Source organism: Macaca fascicularis, chromosome 18, assembly GCF_037993035.2.
Source record: "Macaca fascicularis isolate 582-1 chromosome 18, T2T-MFA8v1.1".
In the NCBI taxonomy this organism is placed as follows: domain Eukaryota; kingdom Metazoa; phylum Chordata; class Mammalia; order Primates; family Cercopithecidae; genus Macaca; species Macaca fascicularis.
Genome location: NC_088392.1, coordinates 50,173,094 through 50,191,001, shown reverse-complemented (window position 1 = coordinate 50,191,001; position 17,908 = coordinate 50,173,094).

The window sequence follows — 17,908 nt, the reverse complement described above, 5'->3', positions numbered from 1 at the left end:
TTCTGATTTTAATTTATGTGTGTATAAATATCTTAGTGATATTATGACACCTCACATTGTTGCAAATGAACTACTCTTTTAGTGCATCAGTGTTCAGAGTAATGACTGTATCAGCCTACACTAGCCAATAGTGCAGAGCAGTAATTTTCCCTGCACCATATCAAACTTTTAAATCCAACTGTTCAAATTAGCAATAAGTAAATTGCCATACTTACTCATTTTTGTAAAAAAAAAAAAAAATCAGATTTGATCTCATACCTAAGACATTAAATCTGTAATATTGACAATCAGAGCTAGCCATATATTTGTCATTCAGCCACCATGTGTATTTGACAAGTTTCTATCCAGTGGATATTTCAAATATCTTTTTCCAGTCTGTTAGTTTACTTTAAAGATTTTGTTTATGACATCTTTTGGGTAAACTTCAGCACTTTGATGATCCTCTTTTATTGTCTTCTGTACCTCTACAGCTACGGAGACTGGCTGTCAAATTTTAATTTTAATTTTAATTCTATTACAGTTTATCCACAATCAATTCAGAACCAGGTCTTCTATGGTGGCTCACAGTTCCTGCACCCTACAATATCGTGGTAATGATGAAAGCTAGCCATCTTGTTTATTACATGTTTCTCAGTACTAAATATGGAGTCAGAATTCTCTCACCACCGTGGGACTCCAGGCCCCTCACTGTGGTACTTCTCTTGCTGGCACCTGGAAAGCCTGTTAGAGCACCTAGAAAGCCTGTACCTCTGTTGGGAGTGCACATCAACTACTTGAGTTGCCTTCTCCATATCTTTTATCTTGGCCTACTTCTCCATCGGTCATGTTAAGTTGCCAAATATGGTACCTAGAATATTATAGGTTCTTAATAAGTACTAGAAGAATGAATATAGTTATAATAAGCAAAATCAAAATCTTTATCATCTTATTAAGGAAAAAAACTACAGATATGATGCAATAAAATTCCAACTGGACAAATGCATAATTTACTTCAGGACTCTCTTAAAAGCAGTACATTTTAATTTTGGTCATGTTTTTCTGTTAGAACAATTTCCTTAATATTTAGCCAAATTCTGCCTCCTTACCATTTTTCCAGCAAGTCCCATTTGTCCCGTGTATGTTTCCAGAGTAAGTATAAACATATTTTTTCCTACACGAGCCCTTCAAGTATTTAAGTATAATCATCTTAATCTCTTCTTTATGTCTTTTCTTCTTTTATCATCTTTTATTACACAATTCATTTTAATTTCATGTGGCCACCTTCAGAGTACATGATATCCTAATTCCTTTTATAATACGCGTCATTTGGAATATAAAAGCATCCCTCTTCTGGCCTGACTGCCTAAGGACCATAGGATTACCATCTCCCTTATTCTTTCCAGAACTATGCATCTTGAAATCCACCTCAGTTTGCACACAGCATTTATCCACTACAATTTGCCCATTTATGACTAATATCGAGCTTTTGCTTTTTACCTAGCAGTTTGACCATGTCTCTACTGTGTGTTCCTCATACTGTAAACCAGGCTTTAGTTTGCACAGGACTGTGTGTTCCTCATACTGTAAACCAGGCTTTAGTTTGCACAGGACTGTGTGTTCCTCATACTGTAAACCAGGCTTTAGTTTGCACAGGAGTGTACGAGATCCTCGAGTGGAGACACAACTCACTGTCCACCTATACATTCCTAAATTCTAATGTAAGGAAACTTGCAGGTCATTGTAAACGCTTAATGACTGAATGACAAATAAATGAGAGACCTAGTTTTTAAATATAAACTATTTTGAATATGTTCATCACTATTTTACCTATGTAACTCCATTTTTGCTCCTAAGCACGGAATTGTATCGTTTTATTGTTGTTCAAAGATCTAAAGTGCACATAATTCCATAAGGACACTCCATAGTTCATGTCACACAATTGTCATTGGCCAAGGCCAGACTTTGCATTTGTTGCTATCAAAATTTAGCATGGTATCTTGGACTCATTACTCCTGCCTCTTGTAATTTGATTCCCTGTGATTAACTGTCTCACACAGCTTTGTATTATTTGCAATTTTCTTAAGCGGAGAAAGAGGATTAAGATACAGGAAACAACAACAAAGAATAAATGATATATTAAGTAATGAATTGTAAGTTACAGATTTTAAATGCTCGCAGAATTTGGCAAAGAAGTAGAACTTGAACATGTGAACTAGATAAGAAAAGAATAGAATCACTGAGATGTGAGCTCAGTTAAGAAGGCTAGGTGGGATTTGGGTAAGTAGAAAAGAAAGGAACTTGTGAGAAAAGGAGAAAAAAAGCAGCTCTGTTTGTTTGCCACAGGAAGTGGGAAGTGGCAAGATAATCATCTGGATAGTTGGAATCAGGATCTCTCCTCTTTCTGATCCTCTCTCTATTAATGTAGATAAAGTAAGAGACATTGTCAAGATGAATTTTGCCTTGTATCTACAGCTTTCTGGTAGACATAAGTTTGCAATTTTAAAATTTATATTAGCAAAAAATACAAAGAGAGAGGGGGGCAGGGCTGGTAGGATGTGGAGTAGTAAAGATTGCTGCTTTTTCTGTTGTTACTTCTTTTCCAGGTAGACTCAGCCTTTAAGAGAAGACCTTATTCTGACTTTTCATCCTAATTCATAGTACGTCTTTCTGGAGGTCTAAGGACTTTTCTACTTGCTTCCAATTGAGAAGACACTCAGATGGCTGACATCTACAAATCTCAAATCTTGTAAATAAATGCATGTTTAGATGGGAGGCTGAAGACTTCATTACCTTATATTTGCTGTTTGTTAACTATTTGCCGCATCCCACGTGACAACACTAGAATTTCTATTTCTAACACTATGAATTGTATAAGTAACATGTTTTTTGTTTTTCAGTTTATATTGACTGATAAAATACATAGGACCTGATTTGTTCCTGTCTACCACAAATATTTATATCATCATATAATTCACTTTTTAGCTTTATTACCTACAGTTCTCTGTCCTCACACTTGTTTTACTTCTCTTCCATTTTTATATCATGGTGCCATTCCCCAATTTAGCTTAACATCCTGAACATCCCATCTGAGAACCATTAATCTAAATAATTTTGTCTAAATAAGGATGTTAATTTAAACATAATATTTGGCTTACAGCTAAAATAAAATTGGGTAATCAAGTGGCAAATGCTAAACTCTTACTAACATGTAGTTTTAAAGGTTTATTTTATTGCATTGTGTAACAAAGAAATGTGTGCAATGCAATTGCATTGCATTGTATCACACTGTGTGCATAATTTGCAACAGATAGATTATTAAAGTTACTAAAGAGCTTCTACATTGCTTTGTGTATACATGTAGAAATATTTTCAAGTACTAAAATAATAATGGTAAGAATGGGCTTGACATATATATTGCTTTTCAGTTTAACATATTTCTGATGCCTATAGTCAAAGATAAAGATTCAGGATTTTACTTTAAAAATAATGTGATGATGATATAATCAGAATTCATACGGTTTCCAAAGCAGAAGACTCACATCCAAATTCCCAGTTCTCTCAGAGCACTGTTGGAGGCATTCAACAACAAACCAACAACAAAAGTGATATCTGGCATTTTTTTAATCAAAAAGTTTTGTGCAGATTTTAGATAACTACAGTCGATTCAGTCTAGTCTATGATGAGGACAGAAATGGACTTTTAGAGGATGTTTTGTTGAGCATGAAATAAATGCAGATGAGAAAACATTTCTAATGTCTACATCTTTCTTTGACTTCTGAAGTGAATATTCCACATTCAGAACAATTCAAAATACCCTTCAATAGTTGCATTGTTTCCATGCAGTGTAAGTTCTCCTTTCCCAGGACAGAATTTTAATGAAAGAGTTAATAAAACTGTATTTTTGAGCTTCCTTGCCCCTGAAGAGATTTTTAGGTTCCGTCAATCAGTTGTTCCTTTACAAAACTGATTTGTAGTTGAATTCTGTGGGGAAAGTGGAAGTTTCAGAGAAACCGTTTTTGGATCAAGCAGAGTTGGTGGCATAGGAGGTGGCATTGATAGAGGCTTCCTGATTGGGTGACTACCTAATCATGGCAGAGGAGCAATATTCTCACGGTGTTTCTGGAAGCTTGGCTGAGAGTCTCTTTCTGTCTGTCTAAACTAGAAAAAGTGAATTTGATTGTCTGCAACAAGAACCCTGTTTATGACAAACTTTTACCACAGAGCCATCACAAATTAATTTATCTGAAACAGTCTTAAATTTGTGTCTGTTTTATCTACTTTGGGATTTAATGTATTACGTTCTCTCCCAGACATGTATTTATATGACTGCTTTCTCACTATACTGCCATTCAGAACTTCATGAGACTCACAGAATAAATTATACCTAAACCCATAAAATATTGACTAAAGAATTAAAAAAAAAATACTTGCAGAGTTATCAGTGTAAGTATACTTTTCTTCTACTACCCTACAATTACAACTTAATCTTTACATTTAAAATGTTTAAATATCACCATTCTCCATAAGCCATAATTATTACATGCACAAGTGGACACAGTTAATGAGGTAATTAGGCTACAATAAAGCAATCTATGAATTAATCAATAATCATTTATGGAGCACTATTGTGTAGCAATCTTGGCTAGGTCTAAAGTAGCCCAATGCTTAGTCCACTTTACAGCATAGTCCACTTTATAGCATTTACTCCAATACATTGGAGTATTCAATATATACAAAACCACAGTTGGGGCAACACCCCTACTAAAAGGAGGAATAGTTGATAGCCCTGGAAGAAACAAGTGAGGTTCTAAGCCTGGCCCTATCCAACTCTGACATTTTTAAACTGGAAGATATATGAGATAATATTTTGAATACCATTGTAATTTCTAAAATGGCTTTTTCCCAACTCACTCACCTGCAGACACTTCAAACTGCAGGCCTAGCCTAATCCAGTTTTTGAGTCAATATTGGCCCCCCCAAATGCAGAATATTATAGCATCATCATGGAGACACAGTGGGGAGTAGGATTGTCTCCACTGCCAATGGCCCAGTGCTTGTTGTGTGTAGAGTGAGACTCAGACATCTGTTTGTTTACCAAGCCACAGCCTTCCCCCAAGCATCATTGTATTCAGTTTGGATTACTAATCAGGGTTTCATTACCATCCCCTGAGAGCTGGACCCCATCACTTGGGTTTCCAGCCATGGATATGACCCTCTGCCAAAGGACCATCTGGACCTGCGGTGTTGCCATCCACCTGATGGCCATTACTGCCTCTGCCTGAGGCCTCCTACCACATGCCCCAGCAGGCAAGGCTGGACACCTTCAGACACAGACATTGGCCTGAAGCAAGCCTGAGATAATGCCACATCATGAAACATCAAAACGAATGCTGCTAGTTACACTCCTCAAGGGCCAATCCCATAAAATTGCTAATATTTATTAAGTACTTCTTTTGTGCCAAGCACTGTTCTAAACACTTTGTATACATTATTTCACTTAATCTTTATAATAATCCATAAATTGGAGAGTATAATCATTACCATTTAAAAATATATATAAAGTATGTTTGACGGAGCATGCTTTAGTAATTTACCCAAAGTTTCAGAGCTTATAAGTGATGAGCCAGGTTTTGAGCCTAAACACAAGCTCTTAATGACTAGGTCATGATAATTAACACCTCATCTCCCAACATGTAGTGCTTGACTTCAGCCTCATACCTCCCATAAGCTGAGATTTTAACATTCCATGCACACTAAGAAATATATTTATTACTATTTTAATAACATGAAACACGGCAAAAATGTGTATACAATACTTTTAAAAATTATCTTTTTTTCTTTTAAACGGCTTTTTAAAATTGAAAATATTTTAGTCTTGTGCATTGTTTGAAAATATTTTGAAATAATTTGTTTCGAAAACTTTGTAAAGTATTTTATAAACTTTCCAAAGTAACAAATCAAATGATGGGTATAATGCATCCTTTTCTGATCTCTGGGTAATGAAGTAAAGACCCTGATTGAAAGCTGGAGTGGTTATCTTGGGATGGTATGTGATCTCAGGAATGTACAGTGTGCTGGTTATTTAGAGGTTCTCCTGACCATTTTCCTAGTTCTTGGTTCTGTTCTAGCCACTGCGGTGCCACATAAGTAGAAGAGGATCAGTGGTCATACCACTACCAAAGGCAGACATTGAGAGAAATACTATATTTGTTTGGGTGAACCACAGTGTTTCTTTACTCTCTCTCTCTCCCTTCTCCTCCCCTCTACAGACAACTCTCTCCAAATCTACTTAAACACGCAGCCTTCTTTTGGAAGAGAAAGATTTTGATATTCATTAACAATTAAATTAATCTTCAAGAAGCCCAAATAGTGATTATATTTGAATAGGTATTTTAATGGGAAAAATAAGGTGAATACGAACAGATCCAGACAGGAGAAATATTATCCTTTTAGGTCTTTAATTCTTTATGCATTATGTTTTTCTTCTAGAATTTTCTTCCGCTTCCTTTCATGTAATGACATGAATATGCTCCAGTGGATCCTACGGTATCTTTCACATGAGGTTACCCTTGCCCTTTGGATGTCAGGTGGAACAAAGGGATGGAAGATTTTTTGTACTGGGATATTCAGTAAACCCCTAGGCCTACCTATTGTGTAGTTAGAGTTAGAGAAGCAAATGATGTCCGTGAGGGCCTACAAGGCACAAGAGGATGAAAGTTTAACTTAAAGTTTAGATGCTAATATTCTAGCTAATAATAATGTATGATTGCCTCATGTGCTCTCTTTTTTTATATTTCTCTCCTAATATATAAAGATGGATTTCAAAAGATAGGTAGCCTAGGATTCAAATTCAGATCATCTTTACACTCTGTAAAATAATGGATATATTTTTTAAAACATTGTATTTAATACACGCCAATGCCAAAGGCTTTCTACAGACTCATGTGGAGTGGGACGATGCCCACAATGTTGATAAATTGACAGAATAATATAAAGAACCCAAAAGACATGTGCCATGAATTCTGTAGCCACATTTGGACATGAGTGTGAGCCAGAAGATCATTCTATTTGGGAAAATTTAAATTGGGTGCAAGAAGTATTAGCTAACAGTCAGAACCAAGGTATGATCCAAAGTGATAAAACTTGATGAAGTTGGAAGAAGCAAAAAGGAGAGGAATAAGTGACAGAGAGTTGGTATGGATCCTCAGAGTAAGACAGAAACACAAGTAGTTTCAAGGGCATTTGACAACATGAAGTGCCAGCTATATTAGGGCACAGGAGAAAAAAAAAATGTTTTCTGGACAGACTTAATTTCTGAAGTGCCTTCTCCTCTTATACTACCGTGGAAATTACAGTGTTCTTCTGCTGCCTCACCACCTTTCACATTAAAAAAAAAAACATGCCTTTCCTTACCTGTCTATCTAATTAGACATCCATGAATGAGAAATGTATCTATGTATCTTCAGTTTCTATATGTCCACTACAATCCTCATGCCTGGAATAGGAGAGGTGTTCAATAAATCCACGAACAAAGAAGAAACTGAAGTTCTAAGGTCCAAACAATGTTGATACTTTGTGAACCAGTAGGGGTTTGCCTCTTTCTAATGCCTCCTGGAGCACAAGTGTTCCCAGAATCTGGAGCAGGGTTAAAAGCAGAGATGAATAGTGATCCCTATTGTAAAGTTCCAGGGATCCAGATAAGATAACATGCCCCACTCCAGGGAGAATATATATACTTTTTTATTAAGAAGACACAAGAAATGAATAGAAACACTCTAGAATGGAATGCAGCCTGTGTTTGTAAGAGGACTTTAATATTAAGCCCTCAATAAATATTTGATAAATTAATGAATGATTCTGTCCAAAGTGGTTAATCATTAAAATGCTCGGAGGAGACCTCAGCAGGCCCTTGATGAACATAGCAATTTAAGAAGTAAAAAGGAGGGCATAGGGGAATGTTAGTCAGGGTCAAGCCAAACATTGAATTCAGGATGGCATATGGAATTTACTGTAAGTGGTCTCTGTGCTGAGATGCTTCTTACTGTTTGTGCAAATTTAGTTCTGTTAACTTTTCCCAAAACTTCTCTATCACCTTATCTTGGAGCTTAATTCTAACTCTGTCTACTATGTCCATACTCTGGGAATATCTTCAAGATAATATTGTCTTATTAAAATTTGGCTTCAGACTTCAGAACTTTTACATTCTTGGATGGGGATCTAAACAAGACCCGAACTAATCATAAAGAAATATGGCTCCTTCTCTATTATTTTAAACAAGAAAATATTATTGTAATTGTAGCTGTTTGACAAGCAAGGAGATTAAACTTGCTATGGATAAGAAACTTGAAAGTTGATTTTTTTTGAGGCAGACAATAAGGAAGAGTGTTTTTGGACATACTTTGCTCAAACCTTTCCTGTGTTTGAGTATTCCACCCAAATAGAACTTTCTCCATTGAGCCATTTGCTGTCCTGTCAGCTAAAAACAAAAACAAAAACAATAAAGCCAAACAAAACAAAACAAAGAGCGAGAACCATTTTATCTTCTTGATACTGTGGCACTTGATGTGTAACACAGAGACTACATTCTTACAATCGGTCACAAGCAGAACTTGACCAATATGAAACAACACATATCCTAAGGAAACAACACACACAGATAATTTGCAGGAAGTTTAGAACAACAATAAATTATTTTAATTCACTCTGTATTGCGAAGCTTGTTGCTTTTCATAATGCCTTGATACAACACGTGGGATGAAGAACCTATTTTTTAAAAGAAAGACAGTTCTAATCTCCTGATCTAGATACCGTTTGCTACAAATTTTGTTAACATATTTGCCTGGGAAAAGTTTGCAAACAAAGGCAAAGACAGACAAAGAGCATATGCTAAATTGATCATTTTTGTGTCTGAATATTCACTATTTGAGAGACAAGAAACTGTTCAATCTGATTTGGGTTATGATTATACTGTAGTCCAAATTGAAGTGTCTGTGGAAATGGATTGGGTGAGCTTCTCGGTTGTCAGTCATATCACTTATTCCGTGCAGAGTGAGATGAGGGCACTCATGGGAAACGGTAGAAGTGGTTCTGTGATCTACCGAGACAGATGGGTGTTCTTTCCTTTCCTTTCCTTTGAGGAAGCCCTTCCTGCCTCCTTGAGCAGCTACTGTGGACGAGGAGCAGCGAGCAAAATTAGTCCATTCTCACACTGCTATAAAGAAATACCTGAAATTAAATAATTTATAAAGAAAAGAGGTTTAATTGGCTCACAGTTCCTCGGGCTGTACAGGAAGAATGGCTGAGGAGGCCTCAGGAAACTTTCAATCATGGCAGAAGGGGAAGCAATGTTATATAACTAGAGCAGGAGAGAAGTGAGCAAAGGGGAGGGGCTACGTCTTTTTTTTATTTTTTTTTTTGAGATGGACTCTTACTTTGTTGTCCAGGCTGGAGTACGGTGCAGTGGCGTCATCTCAGCTAATTGCAACCTCTGCCTCCCGGGTTCAAGCAATTCTTCTGCCTCAGCCTCCCGAGTAGCTGGGATTATAGGTGCCTGCCACCACGCCTCGCTAATTTTTGTATTTTTAGTAGAGACTGGGTTTCACCATGTTGGCCAGGCTGGTCTTGAACTCCAGACCTTGTGATCCACCCACCTGGCCTCCCAAAATGCTGGGATTACAGGTGTGAGCCACTGTGCCTGGCCCGGGGCTACAAACTTGTAAACAACCAGGTCTCAAGAAAACTCACTATCAAGAGAACAGCAAGAGGGAAATCTACCCCCATGATCCAATCACCGCCTAATGGGCTCCTCCTCCAACATTAGTGATTACAATTCAGCATGAGATTTGAGTGAGGATACACATCCAAACCATTTTATACCCTCTCCAATCCTGCCAGTGCCACCCTGGGCCTGACTTGGGGGAGAGTCTCCAGGATGCATTCCAAGAGCTCAAATTCTGGATCAAGTATTCTCAAATCAAATCAGCAAACACATCTGAAAGAACTGGGCTGGGAGCAGGGTGAGATTTTGTACACGATGCAGCAATATGGTTAGAGAGACAGAATATAAACATGTAAAAATTTAAATAATGAAAAATACGAGTGGCAGTTTAAGACACTAAAAGAAAAGCAAAGTAAACATTGCAGCAAAGAGTGCTGTGCAAAAGAGGAGGAATTCCTGTGAGAAATGACGTTTCAGAAATCGATCCTTGTCACTTACCAAAAACAATTTAAATCATATCTGTCAGTCTTAGCAAGGGATGTAAAGACACAATTAGGTTTGCTCTCAGGGCACTGGATGGAAGATTCTCCCTTTGTTTTTCCCTTCCCAACAGTTTCAATCAGAGTTTTCCAGAGAAACAGAACCAACAGGAAACTAGACAGATAGACAGATAGATAGATAGATAGATAGATAGATAGATAGATAGATAGATAGATAGATAGATAGATACATACATACATACATACATACATACATAGTCAGATAGATAGATAGATAGATAGACAGACAGACAGACAGACAGACAGACAGACAGACAGACAGATAGATAGATAGATAGATAGATAGATAGATAGATAGATAGATAGATAGAAAGAAAGAAAGAAATTAGCTCATGTGATTGTGGGGGATGGCAAGTCAAACCTGTAGGGAAGGCCAGCAGGCTGGCAGGCTGAAAACCCAGGCAGTATCTCTATTTTACAGTCTTGAGGCAGAATTACTTCTTCTCTGGGAAATCTCAGGTTTTTGCTCTTAAGGCATTCAGCTAATGGAAGTCCATCAACATTATCTGCGATAATCTTTACTTGAAGCCAACTGATTATAAATGTAATCACACCTACAAAATATCTTTAAAGTAGCAACTAGACTACACCAGTGTTTGACTAAACAAAGGGCACAATAGCCCAGCCAAGTGGACGTGTAAAATTAACAACTGCAGCAACCACAGAGGATTTCTGCGCACACACACACACACACACACACACACACACACACACACACACGAGGCAGCTTATTAAGCAATTCATGTGCTTTAAAACATATTTCTGCTCTAAATGACCACAGTTTCTTCTTCTTCATACCATTCTTAACATTGTTATTACTTGCTGTTCTTAAGTATTCACAAAATCAATTCCATTATTTTCATTAGGTTATTTTCCTTCATAAAACTTGTGAGGGTCCCCAGTCCGTTTCTAGATAACATCCACAGGTTCCCCACTATCTGACCCCATCCCATTCTGTCTCTCCATTTAACTCCCTGATATCCCTCCAAACCAAGCTTGGACTCCAGTCAGTCACTCTGCCTCCTGCAGCCCTCTGACTTAGACTCTTCCTTGCTTTGCTTTTTTGAGTCTCTCCTCCTAGAGAATCTTCATATTGTTTATAGCTATTGATATTTTCACTATGAATCATTTCCTGATTTGCTAAGCATAGATTCATTACCTACTGAAGCCTCAACGAATGCTTTTCTGATTATTTTTAAGGACTTTGGTTTCTCTTGATTGAATGGCTGAGAGTAATTATTTGTGTGTGTGTCCATTTTCTCTCTCTTTCTCTTTCTTTCTCTCTCTCTTTGCAGTAACCACCACGAAGCTTGAGCATCTTTTCATTTTTTCAATGTATCTTACTCAGAGGCCAGTGTGCAGTAGGCCTTCAGGATGTATGTACTTTTAGTATAAACAGAGAAGGAAGGAAGGAAGGAAGGAAGGAAGGAAGGAAGGAAGGAAGGAAGGAAGGAAGGAAGGAAGGGAGGGAGGGAGGGAGGGAGGGAGGGAGGGAGGGAGGGAGGGAGGGAGGGAGGGAGGGAGGGAGGGAAAGTATGTTGATAACTTGATAGAGAAAGCACATACAAAATTATAAAATTTCAGAATTTTAAAGCTGAAAAGATCTTTGGTGCTCATCTTTGTTCCATCTTTTAATAAGGAAAAAAAAAGTGAGACTTAGAGATTTTAAGTGACTTGTCTAGAAAGAAGATAAATGATTTAGGTTCAGTTCACAGAGGTGGCATATACCTGACCCAGAATGCTTTCTATGATACCATGCTGCCAGGAAATAATCAATGTCAATGGACCACTAAATTACCTTCTTTTATCACCCTCCAAATTTGTAGATGTTTCATTACTACCCTCCTCTTTCATGGGGTGTGGTAGTGTAGTCACAGGGCTGTTGACAAATGGTCCTGTTCTCCTTCTTCCTACAAAGGGAAGGACTACACTCCTTGCTTCCTTTGGGTTTGAACTTGGCCTGGTGACTTGCCTAAACCAGTGCGATAGACAAGAAAGCAGATGCCAAAGACTACTTTGGTGCCTTGTTTTTCCTGCATCAGACTGGCTCTTACTATTTCAGATGGTGGAAGCTCTGTGAGTCTGGATTTAAGCAAGTATCACATAGAGTGGGGTCTCAAGTTGGTCTATGAAAGGACAGGGATCAATAAATAAACCTGTTTCAACTACAGAGTTTGAATGTAGCTGTTTCTACAATGTAACTTAGCCCATCCCATCCGATACAGTGGCATGCTGAAAATGAGTATATTCATTTGCTGGGGATGTCATAACAAAATACCACAGATTGAGTGGTTCAAACAGCAAACACTTACTGTTTCATAGTTCTGAAAGATAGAAGTCCAAGATTAAAGTGTCTATAGGGTTGATTTCTTCTGAGGCCTCTCCTTTTCTTGCAATTGGCCACACACTCGCTATGTTCTCAGGTGATCTTTCCTCTGTGCAGGAGAATATGTGGTTTTTGTGTGTTTGAATTTCCTTCTTTTAAAAGTCAAACTAGATTAGGGCCCACCCCATTGTCCTCATTTCAATGTAATCACCTCTTTAAAGGCCTTATCTCTAAACATAGTTGCATTCTGAGTTATTGGGGTTTAGGACTCCAATATGTGAAGTTTGGAGAAACACAGTTTCACCCGTAACAGTGAAAAATATAATCTGTTTAAAATGTTGAGAAACATACGAATGAGTGAAGGCAATAGAAGCAATAAATTGGTTTGGTTTTCTGCCCTGGTCTCCATCAGAAAGTAGAGCTATGACTGGATAAGTTTTACTTTGACTTATTGGATTCGTTTTAGTTTTGCTTCCTGCCTATTGCTGTTTAAGAAAATGCTGGAGATAAAGAATGAAGCATAGATAGTTTACTGCTCACTAAATATTGGGGAACTCTCCCACATTTCCTAGTCTCCTTGAAATTAGATCGTGTGACTTGCTCTGGTCATAGGACTTCCTTGTGGAGTTGTTGGACTTACAGCAGATTTGCATGAGGAAGAAACAATGTTTTATGGGTTAACCCTCTGAGATCTAAAATAGTTTGCTATTATGGTATATTCCTATACTATCCTTACCCCAAAAAAGAGTGTACGTGCAATAACGTATGTAGCATATGTGTGGGGCAGGCAGGCAGTGGCAATAGTTTAGGGAAGGGATATGCATTCAGTAGCAATGATAGACAATGGAAATAACATGAGAACACTGACACTTTAGCAGAGTGGGCTTGCTTTATGTTTGTTCTTTTATTTTTCATTTAGGATGGAAGGATTCCAAGAAAAAAACTTCATCTGCTTCACTATTTTACCTAGGGCTGGCCTCGAATACCAACCTAACAGAACCATCTTTTCTCCCTAGACAATTTACACTTCAGAAAAGCATTTGGAACTAAGTTTTCATAAGGTAGAAAGTAATTTAATGTTGAAAAGGTAGAGCCAACCATACATGAATAAATGCATATCCATTGCATATTAATAATGCAATATAATAATCTACCCTTCTCACTTTTAGAAGACTCCTCTGAGCCCTTTCTCAATGTTACGATGGCTCTGAGCTCCAGGCCAATTCTGACTTTTTTCTCCTTGTTTCTGCGAAGTGTTCAGGAGTGTTACAAGCAGACTCCAGGAAATCCATTTGAAATGGAGCCCTGGCAAAATTCTCTGAGACTAGAGAATAGTGAAGCAAAATGTATGTAGCTATATCATGCCTGAAATAGTTGAATGAACAATGGTTGTTTATTCTAGATCAGAAAGAACATACGGAGAGTATTATTACTGTTTTTCATTATTTCTAAAGTGTCATATATATATAAAAGTAATCAAGAAATTACAAAGTAATTTGAGTTTACTGTTAGTTTTTGAAGTAGTAGCCACCTCAACATTAGGGTTAATGTACATAAATTTATGTATTTGAAACTAATGTGTTTGATTTAACAATAGAGTTGCCCTCTATGATCTCTAAGATTTGTTCATTATTAGTTCAACAAACATTTGATAGATATTGATCAAATAAGTTATAAAGTGATGTGTTTATAAAGGTCAAATAAGTTAAAGTCCTTTTCCCTCACATATCTGAATCAGCCGACATTCTAGTGAGGGAGATGGATGGATGACCAACAACTCTACAGTGGAAGTAGAGACAAGGCATATTCACAGAGAGCCAGACATTCTCCAAAGCCTTGTTGGAGGGTATCTTTGAGAAGGTAACTCTTAGCCTGGGATTTCTAAGAAAGGCAAAACCAAAGTCAAGCCATTACAAGGCAAAGAATATGCAATGCAACAGATATGGAAAATAACTTTTTTTTTGGTGAGTTCTAACTAGGGAAATGTCAGAAATGCTGTACAGCGAGAGTCCTGTCATGGTTAGAAATCAGGCCGGGAAGGTGGAGAGGTCAGGATGTGGAAGATTTTTGGATTTTATTCTATAGGCAATGGGAAGCCATGGGAAGATCTTAAATCCATGAGGAGCATAATGTAAACCACAAACCTTTGTACAGTCTCATTCATTTGCAAAGATCCATGATCCCAAGAGAATAATGCACTATCACTTCATTTTAACTTCCACAGTTCTTGCAGTTCATATCTTAAGAGTATTTACCTTTCTCCTGCCACAGTAGTCTTTAATTTTAGTTTGAAAATATTTATTTTGTTTTTTTTTAATTATTCCAACAAATTAGTGACTTTAAGACAGAATTGTGCCCTCTTTATCTTAATATTCCTTACACTAACTGACATATATATTTGCCTAAACAGATGCTCAAAAAAAGAAATATCGTTAAGACTATGTGACTTAGGCATCCTCCCACGGGGAGACTGCCAGAAAAGAGGCATAAAACTCCCCTCGCAAAGTCTGAGGATACAACAGGTACACAAGGAGCATGTAATTTAAGCAAGAATACATAAGATGAAGAGAAAACCATGCTGCTTATCACCTGAATTACTCAGCCTCAATTCTCTCATGTGTAATATGGGTAGAATAACTAGAATATTTATCTCATATGGCCTTTCTGAGAATTAGGCGGGATGATGTAAGTGAAAATGTTACAGGAATTGTGCAATACTATAAAACCACTAGCAGTGTTGGTAACAACAATGATGTCCATCATGAAGATAAGAAATTTTCAAGTAGTCAGACATGCAAAAATGCTCTTCACTTTCATACAGTTCAGATATAAGCACCTATGAATTCAGAACATTCTTCATCATGTTGAGCCCAAATATGTTTACTCTCTAAACTGTGCACTGAATTTGGCCAGTGGTGCTCCTTCCCATATAGTTTCCATTGCAAAAATCATTTTGAATATTGAAAATGCTAGAATGTGAAGTCAGAACTGCCAGCTGCTGGTGCTGGTTCTGGCTTCATTACTAGCCATATTTTTTGTTTTCACAGCTATGAAATGGATAGTAATACAGTTCTGGCTTCCTCTACTGGATTAATTTTCTGGTCAAATAAAAGAATATGAAAACCCACCCCAGCCAGGCACATTTTTCTCTCCCACATCACCTGAAAATGTATTTCCTGCATTTCTATGACTATATATTTATTTATTTATTCATTCACAACTAATTTCTGGGCACCTACTATATGTTAGTTACATATGAGAATGTTGAGGCTAATCAAGTTGCCCTTGTTCTCAAGCACCTTTCAATATAGTAAGGAAAGCCAGTCATGTAAACAAATCAGGGCAATAAAACACTATAGTTGTTATGACAGAAGTATATGCAGGATACACAGGGAGACACAAAAGGGAATGTTTAATTCTGCCTGGGGAGAAAGAAAAGACTTTATGAAGGAGGTGATGTTTGATGTGGTTCTTAAAATATGAGTGAATTTATAGGCAGACAACAGGGAGAAAAGCTTTCTTAGCTAAATATAATGCGAAAATACAAGTACTGCAGTGTAGAATGGGTCCGAGGATAGGATGATCAATTTACTGAGCAACAGAAATATCAGAGAAGGGATATCTGACACAGGCTATCCAGTTAAATATCCAGATATGGAATCCAACATGCAGGAGAGTGGCCAGGGCTGTACGTCACAATGATCCACCTCTGACTCTTACTTTTGCTGAGCCTTGAGGACAGACATCCTTTTCCTAGAATGCAGACATTTGTACTGGTTCTGTAATTGGAGAAGAATCTTAGTGAAGTCAGTCTTTGGACATGGTTCTTGGCCCTCTGACTTTGCTTGTGTCATCAGATCCTGCAGGCTTCGGGACTGTGATTCTACATTGAGGAGTGTTCTGTCCTCCTCTAGGGCATGCGCCTCTATCTACCTGGTGTCACAATGTTTGCATCCAGGTAGACAGTCATTATTACAGGAACAGAAATAGGGTCTTGTGTGGCAGTCTTTTAGAATGGTTGGAAGGCAGCATTACACGGTGGTTAAGGGTGTGGAGTCAAGCATTAGGCACCTCGTTTTCAAACCCTACGTGTGGGATCAAGGGTAGCATCCTTTGCCTTCCTATGCCTTAATTTCTTTATCTATAAAAGGGGAATAATCATTTTTCTTTTACAGAGTTTCCATGAAGCATACAACGTGATAAATATTAACCTCTGTCATTATTCATATGACTAGGTAAAGATGGTGAGATCTTTGTCCCTAGAACGTAGATAACTGGATCAAGGCTACTCTTCCTGGAAACCTCATGTATGCCACCTGCCCAACCATTTCAATGGATGTATTATCAATAGTACATAGGACACTTTGATTTGGACTTTCCTAAATGGTTAGTTTAGGTTTTGATCTACACATTTTGATGTTCATGCATGTAGAAGCAAAAGTAAGTGGCCTATTTTAAATACTGGCCAAAGCCTTTTTTAAAACTCTTAAAAAAAAAAAAAAAAAACCTCTCATGATATTAAATTTCTTAAAAATCTACATACAAAGGTAGTGACTGCTCTCCCATATATAAATATAAAAGTCCCAGCATGTAAATGCATTAGCTAAAATAAGTATTTGATCCTTTCAACCAAAGCCCATTTTCTCTTCCATCCAGAAAGCCTTGAAGTGTGAGTATTACACTACTTGCAGGTTTCTATGTAGGCAGGGGATAAATAGCCTGCTTCTGTAATTAATAACTATTAAAGCTGTTTGACTGATCATATCTTTGGGCTCCTGAAATCTCTTCTGTGCAGGTGTGCATTAATGGAATTCATTAAATTCATATATTTCAACAGATAGTAATTTATGATCTTTTATAAGATCTGTCAGGAGCCGCAGCAGGAGATACAGGACTGTCTCAGGGCATTACAGAGCAAACCGTGCTCCCTCCCTCAGAAATGGCTCGCTTATGAGTAATAAATACGAATGTCAATGCAATAGGTAGTCACATTATGTGCATTCTATGACATTTGCTATCTGAAAATATGTAGGATAAGCTTTTCATCACTGGCAAAATCCTGAACAGGGTTGAACGATTTTCAGAGACACTGAAGGAAAAGTGTGTGGGAGTTCTAACCACTTTATATTTGCCATAAAAAAGGAGAACTTGGGAACAGATCAAGGCTCTGGGAAAGTAATGAGTTTTCCCAGGGATGAGTCATCCTCCCAAGCTCACTAAATGGGGCAGCCTCTCCATTCTGACCAGTGTTTTCAAGGGAAATAGAAATCAGCCTTGACTTCTGTCATGTCCCACCCTTGGCTCAGCCCAAAAAGAACTGCTGTC